Source organism: Balaenoptera ricei, chromosome X, assembly GCF_028023285.1.
Source record: "Balaenoptera ricei isolate mBalRic1 chromosome X, mBalRic1.hap2, whole genome shotgun sequence".
In the NCBI taxonomy this organism is placed as follows: domain Eukaryota; kingdom Metazoa; phylum Chordata; class Mammalia; order Artiodactyla; family Balaenopteridae; genus Balaenoptera; species Balaenoptera ricei.
In genome coordinates, this window is record NC_082660.1 from 67466139 (window position 1) to 67476449 (window position 10311).

Below are 10311 nucleotides of genomic sequence, written 5' to 3' on the forward strand. Positions count from 1 at the left end.
TCACAGCAAGATCCTTTTTCACCCACCTCCTAGAGAAATGGAAATAAAAACAAAAATAAACAAATGGGACCTAATTAAAATTAAAAGCTTTTGCACAGCAAAGGAAACCATAAACAAGACCAAAAGACAACCCTCAGAATGGGAGAAAATATTTGCAAATGAGGCAACTGACAAAGGATTAATCTCCAAAATTTACAAGCAGCTCATGCAGCTCAATATCAAGTAAGCAAACAACCCAATCCAAAAATGGGCAGAAGACCTAAATAGATATTTCTCCAAAGAAGATATAAGATTGCCAACAAACACATGAAAGGATGCTCAACATCATTAATCATTAGAGAAATACAAATCAAAACTACAATGAGATATCATCTCACACGGGTCAGAATGGCCATCATCCAAAAATCTACAAAGAATAAATGCTGGAGAGGGTGTGGAGAAAAGGGAACCCCCTTGCACTGTTGGTGGGAATTTAAATTGATACAGCCACTATGGAGAACAGTATGGAGGTTCCTTGAAAAACTAAAAATAGAACTACCATACGACCCAGCAATCCCACTACTGGGCATATACCCTGAGAAAACCGTAATTCAAAAAGAGTCATGCACCAAAATGTTCATTGCAGCTCTATTTACAATAGCCAGGACATGGAAGCAACCTAAGTGTCCATTGACAGATGAATGGATAAAGAAGATGTGGCACATATATACAATGCAATATTACTCAGCCATAAAAAGAAACAAAATTGAGTTATTTGTAGTGATTTGGATGGACCTAGAATCTGTCATATAGCGTGAAATAAGTCATAAAGAGAAAAACAAATACCGTATGCTAACACGTATATATGGAATCTAAGGAAAAAAAAATAAGGTCATGAAGAACCTAGGGGCAAGACAGGAATAAAGACACAGACCTATTAGAGAATGGACTTGTGGATATGGGGAGCGGGAATGGTAAGCTGGGACAAAGTGAGAGAGTGGCATGGACATACATACACTACCACACGTAAAATAGATAGCTAGTGGGAAGCAGCCACATAGCACAGGGAGATCAGCTCGGTGCTTGGAGACCACCTAGAGGGGTGGGATAGGGAGGGTGGGAGGGAGGGAGATGTAAGAGGGAAGAGATATGGGAACATATGTATCTGTATAACTGATTCACTTTGTTATAAAGCAGAAACTAACACACCATTGGAAAGCAATTATACTCCAATAAAGAAGTCACAAAAAATGAATGTGAATAGTATAGAAAAAAGAGTGCATTATAGGTAGAAACTATTAGTATGGTTTAGTGAAACTTTTGATTCAGTTATGCAATGTGTGTATGTGTGTGTGTGTGTGTGTGTGTGTGTGTTTTCATGTTGTTTTCTTTCCTGTTGGGTATACCTGGGCTGAAACATGACTAATTCAATACTGAGAGTTTTGCATGGTGAGTATCAATGTACTGACTGAATAGAGCAGGTCACTTCCTACTGCCTAAGATGGTACCAAGCGACCCTTCCCACCTTGAGAAAGACAGTAGCCAAGAAAAGAAGTCAGGGTCTTCTTTTAAATGGGGACCTATTGACCTGGAAAGCCACTACATCAAAACTGAAATAAAATGTGAACTGGATCTTTATTTATTTATTTTATAAATTTTTTTTTATTTATTTATTTTTGGCTACATTGAGTCTTCATTGCTGTGCACGGGCTTTCTCTAGCTGTGGCAAGCAGGGGCTACTCTTCGTTGCAGTGCATGGGCTTCTCATTGCGGTGGCTTCTCTTGTTGTGGAGCACGGGCTCTAGGCACACGGGCTTCAGTAGTTGTGGCATGTGGGCTCAGTGCTTGTGGCTTATGGGCTCTAGAGCGCAGGCTCATTGGTTGTGGTGCATGGGCTTAGTTGCTCTTGGCATGTGGGATCTTCCCAGGCCAGGGCTCGAACCCGTGTCCCCTTCATTGGCAGGCAGATTCTTAACCTCTGCACCACCTGGGAAGCCCCTGAAGTGGATCTTTAAATAATAAGAAAGAAAAAGCAACTGAAGCAGTTCCTGAAATGATTAAATCCCCAAATGGCCAGAGAGAATGGATTGACCCCCAAACTCAGGGAATGAAGTGAATACAAACTATGATCGAGCAGGACCAAACCTCCAGACACAGATGTATGAGGTTTCCAGATGCACAAGGTTGCCCGGGCGACAGGCTCCAACAACTGCCTATCCAGTAGCCAAAGCTCAGCCAACAGGACTCAAGGAGGGAGAGGGCCCGTGGTCACTGTCCATGGTGCTGACACAACCCCTCTCCAGGGCCCAGGCATTTGTCTTAACCTGGAGATACAGGACTGGTCTCCCTCCTGCCACCGCCAAGAGAGGAAAGAGATGGTGAAGGGAGATAAGGGAGGAAGAAGAGCTGGAGAGACAAACAGAGACTGCAGGAGGGGTGGTGAGGGATAAGGGAGGCATGTTTTGACACCATTTACAAAGAATGGATATATCAAGAGAGACTTTCACCTCTTGGGAAGTCCACTGCTGGGCATAGATCCATTAGGAAACTCAGCCCCAGCACCTCTCAGCAATCACAGGCTGCCTTGTGAACTTCCCAAGCATCTTTCTCACAGATGGGCGTCTCCTGGGCAAGGTTGTCAACCAAGTTTATGGCAACTCCAGACATGGCGGGTGGGCCAGCCATCTCTGGGATGTTTGCTGGAACCCTGGGCTTAAGAGGCAGAGGAGGCTGGTGTAGAGGATTTCCAAAAAACAGAGTAGACAGTGACTGGAGACCCCAGAGGTTTTGGAGATTCCTGGGAATGAGCTTAGAGTTTGCAAGGAAAAAAAAAGAGACAAAGCAACCGTATACTTGGTTACTTAGCATCCAGTACGTCTGTCCAGAGTCCCTGGATCGGGGGTGGGGGTGGGTGGGGTCTCTTCTCCAGAGAAGGGCTTTCAGCAAGACCCTCCCTTCCTGCATTTGGACCTAGAAAAATCACCTGGTTAGTTAGCACTGGGGGGGAGGGTGGGTAGAAAGAGGAGGTGAGAAGAAACTAAAAGGATCCCTCATTCATCATTTGTCCTGAAGCCAATTTGGAATGCTTCTTTCATGCCAGTAGCTCAGGTCGTGTTTAGAAAAGGACTTTGGAGAGAAAGACTCTCAGGGTGGGTCTGATGTTTGAGAGGGAAAGGCACTGCCATTTGGGCTGTAGTTTTTCAAACCCCTGACGCCAAGGGACAAATGTCACCCTACAGAAATCAGAGCTTGAATGAAAAGGAACCAGAAAAATGTATACAAGTGTGACAATTAGAATTTTTAAAAAGCTTGGGGTAGGGATAAGATAACCTAAGATGATTGGATACATCGGATACTTGGGCACCTGCATGTGTGTGTGTGTGTGTGTGTGTGTGTGTGTGTGTGTGTGTTTGTACTTGGTTAAAATGTAAAATGTATTTCCTGTTGTGGGTTGCAGTCTGTATTAGTTTTCTATTGCTATCTAAAAAGTACCACAAACTTAGTGGCTTAAAACAAAACACACATTTATTATTTTATAGTTTCTGTGGATCAGAAGTCCAGGTATAGCTCAGTTAGGTCCTATTCTTAGGGTCTCAAAAGGCTGCACTCAAAGCATTGGCTAGGGCTGCAGTTTCATCTGAGGCTGAACTGGGGTAGGATCCATTCTCAAGTTCACTCAGGTTGTTGTCAGAATTACTTTCTTACAGCTGAAGGACTGATGGCTTCTGTTTCTTGTTAACTGTAGTCCAGAGATCACTCTTACCCCATAAAGGCCACCCTCAGTTCCTTGCTGTGTGGGAGTCAGCAACATGGCCACTTGCTTCCTCAAAGCAGTAGAGACTCCAGCAAGATAAGTGCTACAATTTTACATAGGTAATGACATTCATCCCATGACCTTTGCTGTACTCTATTGATTAAAAGCAAATCACAGATCCCGTCCACACTCAAGTGAAGGGGACTACACAAACGTCTGAAAATCAGCAGGTGGAGACCATGGGTGGGCTATCCTAGAGTTTGTCCACCACATAGTCAGAAAAGTTTGAAATCGATTCCCCAGAGAAACTCTTGGACATATGTACTAAGAGAAATGGAACATCGCTATTTGTAAAAGCTAAAACTTTTAAAAAACTCAACTGTTCACTGAAGGACTGAATATAAAAATGTATTCATAGATTGGAATATTTTTCAGCAGTGAAAATGAATGAACTACAGTTACAAGAAACAATACAAATAAATCTTAGGAGCATGATATTGAGCAAGAAAAGCAGCTCTCCCAAAATATCTACACCATGATTCCATTTATATAAAGTTTGTAAACATGTGAAAACAAACAATGTATGCTTTAAGTATACTATATATGTGGGGAAAAACATAAAGGAAAGCAAGGAAATGATAAGCACAAAGTTCAGGCTATTGGTTACCTCTGAGGAGGGAAGAAGGGAATGAAATCTGTCAGAGACTCCTGAGTTTTAAAGTGGGTAGAGAAAATGAGGGTATTTGAGGGGTATGTGATTCTTCCTTTCTTACATATATTTTATTTTAAAACCCCTCATGTAACTATTCAATATTTAATGAAAACAATTTTTAAAACCCAAGTTCCAATTTGTTAACACAGCTGACAATTTTTCTGGTAAAGTTTCTTTTTTGCTTTGAATGTAAGAGGATTAAAAATTTTCACAGAATGTTTTTTATTATTTCTTTTTGTGCATTTTCTACAACTCCATCTAAGAAAGGCCAAAGAAAAATACCTTTTCATCACTATCTAAGGTTGACGTTTAAGTATTTCAATCCTAGAATAAAGAGAAATAAAAACTGTGTTTCTGGAGGATAAAGAAAATCTCTCCCATTCTTTTCTTAAATCTCTAAGTTCTCTGTATTTCCTGAGGTTACCAACAAGGCCTTTATTGAGCTGCTCATGTTTTAGACAGTTTTGCTAACAGATACATGAAATGGCTTAGCAGCATAAGTAGAATAATCATATCTGTAAAAATTCATCAGCTCTGTGCTCATAGGAGATTTGTGCAACGGCAGAGAAGTACTTGAAATATATGTGAATTGAAATCCAGAGATTTACATATAAAATAACAAGATCATGAAAATGCACCAATCTGGAAGGTTAACATTATGCTTTACAATGAAAGCAAGAGTATCACGAATATTATGTGTATTATCAGCTGGGTACTCAAAACTGTGGTCAATCAGAGCATGAAAATGGAGAAAGCATTTTCCTGTTGGGTAGTCTTGAAATTGATTTTTAATAATTTCATTCTATGCTTCAGATAATGAAATAATCTAATGAAATAATCCTGTTTATTAGTGTTAGCTATAGTATTATAAAAATATAGAATGGTCCTTGGAAAGAGAATTGAATCATGGAATCTTTTATCGAATGAAAAAGCAAACAAATAACTTTCTCCAAAAGCTATTTTTGCGATTCCAGTATACCGTCTGTGGAGGAAAGAGTTGACATAGCAGGCCTGAGACTGCTATCTTTAGAAAAGCCTAGTTGCAAGATTGGACCTTGGCTTGTGTCTGGGAACTTGGATTTTGGCACGGTTCCCACTACTCCTGATAACTGATAAGGGTGGCTTATTAGTAACTGATAAGGGTGGCTTATTGTGCCTAAACTGTACAATGGGCTGAATTGTGCTTTCCTTCTGGAGGTGGGAAATCTTCGTACACGCTAGACAGTGGGTGACTACATGACCAGCCCCAACAGAAAACTGTGGCACTAAATCTTTAATGAGTTTCCATGGTAGATACCTCACATGTGTTGTCACATTCAGTCCTAGGGGAATCAAGCACCTCCTGTGTGACTCCACTTAGACAGAACTCTTGGAAGTTTGTGCCTGGTTTCCTCTGGATTTTGCCCCATGCACTTTCCCCCTTTGCTGATTTTGTTTTTTATGATTTTACTGTGATAAATCTCAGCCATGAATACGATTATATTTTGAGTCTTGAGTCCTTCTAGCTAATCACTTAAACCTGAGGGTGGTTTTGCATACCCCCTACCCATTATGCTATTTTTATATTCTGAAACCCTGGTGTTTTTGTTAGCATGTTAAAAATATATGAGTTTTGAATCATTTACATATTGAGATGTATCCAGAGAGATAATTATATGCTATATTAATATTTTGAATCAAACAAAAGTGAACTGAATTAGGAAGTGTTCAGCCATATTTCTCCCTTTTTAAAAGCTTTACAAAATATTTTGTTTTAAATTCCCATTTCCCTGGTTACTAAAGAGGCTGACAATCATACGTTTATTAGCTATCTATATTTCCCCAGAGCTCAGAAATTGGGGTGGTGGTGGTGAGAAGAGTTATGTACACGAAAACAGGAGGAGGATGTGGTAAAGAGTTTAGGACAAAAAATAGATCAGAAGAGTTCCCAGGCTCAAATACCAAGCCTTATCTTAAAGCCTAATCACTACATTTTTACCCTCAGACCCAGAATCTCTCCGTTTTCTAGCCTCCTTATCTCTGAAGTAGGAATAAGAATGGTACTAATCTCATAAGATTTTTAAGGTGCTTAAATAAATTAACACATGTAAAGTGCTCAGCATATACCTGGCATATAAGTTCTTAGTAAATGGTTATTATTATCATTATTACTGTTATTTCTCTCCATTTCTGATGCCTCTAACTAAGGCTAGACCCTCATCATCTTATGTTTGGATTACTACAACAGCCTCCTTCTGACTTTCACCTCTTTGGTCCATCACTGCCACAATAATCATTCTCACTTCCTTTTTTCAGAACACCCAGTAACTCATTTCCTACTACACCAAGTGAAACAACCATCTGCCTGGCTTTCAAGGCACCTATTCTACCTTACAATCTTATTTCTCTCCATTTTTCAACATCAGTGATTCTTTATTCCTCTACATCAATGGTTCTCAAACTTGAGCATGTCAAAATCACTGGGATGGCTTGTTAATATGCAGATTTTGGGGGGCCCCACCCCTAGAGTTTCTGATTAAGTAAGTCTGAGTAGGGCTCAATATTTGCATTTCTAACAAGTTCCCAGGCAATGCTGATGCTGCTGGTTTGGAGACCACTCTTTGAGAACCATTGCCTTACATGATCTCTCTACTTAGTTTTCAGTCTTTTTGCATTCTGTCAGTCCCATTAATTTATTATTTTCTTCTTATGTCCATCCATTCTATTTTCTTTGCCTGGAATGTTCTCTCCTCCACTCTCTTCTTGGTCTTAAGAGCTTATCCAGTCCAGTTCAAGACTCCATTGATCTCTCTGTTCTTTGGACTAGTATTGCTCAATATAATCCGTATTACACAGTCTTAATCCTTTATCTTATGCTAGTTGCTCTTATTTCATTCCTGTGACCATTATGTCCAATAATGTAAATATTTTATGGCAGGAAGTACATTGTTTTTCTGCATCTCCCAAAGACAGAGCCTAGCACAAGACTAAACACATATAGGGTGTTTAATAATTACTTAACTGATTGATTTATGTGGTCGGTTCATACATTTTGATTGTGAGACCATATGCTTTTCATTCTGTCCATATCTAGGCACCAATGAAGGTAAACATCTCAGAGGTCCAATTTCTGCTTTCAGCCTTACATGCAGAAACCCACGACAACTCTCACGCCTGCAGAGTGAATTTTGCCTGTCACATCTTCCCAACTTTGTGTCTGTCTTAATACACTCAGAATTACAGGGCAATGATTATTACAGAGACATTATATAGAAAAATGTGCATGATTGCAGCCTTATACTTAATGGCAAATGGTAGCTTATTGTTTCATTCTGCCTTAGAGTGAGGAAGCATGCAGTAAAAAACAATTTGATGCTGGTTGCCACTTTTGAAGGCTTCAAATGCTTCCAACATTTATGACTCTGGCAGACAGTCAAGAGACATACAGCATTTTATTTTTCTCCATATAAGATGGGTTGCAAATTTATTTCTTTGGTCTATGTTGCTTTATTGAGCAGAAGATGTGGCTGCCTTTTCAGGTTCAGACAAAAAAAGACCTTGCTGAAGTTTATAGTTGCTTGGGGTTGTGGTTTTCACAAAATGTCATTCAATGTAAAATTAAAAAATATGTAAGTCAATCATGAAGCTCAACAATTTGCTTTTATATTTGACTGTCAGAAATATTATAATACTCAACAGTGACTAAAGAAAGTGTAGCAATACCCCCATTCAATACGTTCTCAATGATTTCTGGATTATTTGCATACAATAAAGTGGTTCCCCTTTATCACAATGAGCCAGTGAAGCAATACCACTTTATCCCTCTGTTTTAGATACTAGAAAATTCTGAATTTCAATGGCATTTATTTACTTGTTAAGTTTCAAAACATTAGGTGTAAAAAATGCCTTGGAGTATATTACATATATAAGTAATTTCAATATCTTTAAAAACAACAGTAGCATCAAAATAGGAACCACGGCTGCTTTGTTTGTTCTTCTTAAAACTTTGGCTTTGTAGTAACTTAAAATAAGGGCTTTCTTCTACACTGTTCCCTAAAAACCTGATTATCAGCTCATGGGTCAAGGGATTGCAAAAGGCAGTGTCACAATATAAATAGTTCACAACAAGTATTTATATTTGTCAATGCAATCATGCCCAACAGGTCATCTGGAACCCCAGTCCATAAATACAGTCTTAAAAGGTTCTAGTATTGCTTTGTGGCTGCCTGTCTGGAACTGGAAGAATTGAGGAAGAGGGTTCTCCTCAGTTTGAAGCCACCTTGGAAGATTCAGTCTGGTACCATAGCTCAGAAAATCATATGGATTTATGAGTTATGTGTCCAAGTATACCTAGGTATACTTAAATGTAGTCTTACAATCTGTCAAGTAATATTTATAATATAAATTTGATATCTTATAAGAAGAAATAGGAGAGATTGGTCCAAGATGGTGGAGTAGGACGTGTGCTCACTCCCTCTTGAGAGAGCACCAGAATCACAGCTAACTGCTGAACAACCACGGACAGGAAAACACTGGAACTCACCAAAGAAAGATATCCCACATCCAAAGACAAACAAGAAACTGCAGTGAGATGGACTTTGACAGGACTGGGGGAAACAGAGACTCCACAGTTGGAGGGCACACACAAAGTAGTGTGCACATTAGGACCCAGGGAAAGGAGCAGTGACCCCATAGGAGACTGAACCAGACTTGCCTGCTAGTGTTGGAGGGTCTCCTGCAGCGGCAGGGGGTGGCTGTGGCTTGCTGTGGGGACAATGGCACCGGTAGCAGAAGTTCTGGGAACTACTCTTTGGCATGAGTCCTCCCAGAGTCCACCATTAGCCCTGCCAAAGATCCTGTAGCCTCCAGTGCTGGCTCGCATCAGGCGGAACAACCAACAGGGAGGGGACTCAGCCCCACCCATCAGCAGACAAGCAGATTAGAGTTTTACTGAGCTCTGCCCACCAGAGCAACACCCAGCTCTACCCACCACCACTCCCTCCCATCAGGAAGCTTGCACAAGCCTCCTAGATAACTTCATCCACCAGAGGGCAGACAGCAGAAGCAAGAAGAAGTACAATCCTGCAGCCTGTGGAACGAAAACCACATTCACAGAAAGACAGACAAAATAAAAAGGCAGAGAACTCTGTCCCAGATAAATGAACAAGATAAAACCCCACAAAAACAATTAAATGAGGTGGAGATAAGCAACCTTCCAAAAAAAAATTCAGAATAATGATAGTGGGATGATCCAGGACCCCAGAAAAATAATGGAGGAAAGATTGAGAAGATGCAAGAAATGTTTAACAAAGACCTAGAAGATTTAAAGAACAAACACCTAGAAGAATTCAAGAACAAACAAACAGAGATGAACAATACAATAACTGAAATGAAAAATACACTAGAAGGAATCAAGAGCAGAATAACTGAGGCAGAAGAACGGATAAGTGACCTGGAAGACAGAATGGTGGAATTCACTGTTACGGGACAGAGTAAAGAAAAAAGAATGAAAATAAATGAAGACAGCCTAAGAAACCTCTGGGACAACATTAAATGCACCAACATTCGCATTATAGGGGTCACAGAAGGAGAAGAGAGAGAGAAAGGACCTGAGAAAATATTTGAAGAGATTATAGTTGAAAACTTCCCTAACATGGGAAAGAAAATAGCCACCCAAGTCCAGAAAGTGCAGAGAGTCCCAGGCAGGATAAACCCAAAGAGAAACATGCCAAGACACATAATAATCAAACTGACAAAAATTAAAGACAAAGAAAAATTACTAAAAGCAACAAGGGAAAAATGACAAATAACACACAAGGGAACTCCTGTAAGGTAAACAGCTGATTTCTCAGGAGAAACTCTACAAGCCAAAAGGGAGCAGCATAAT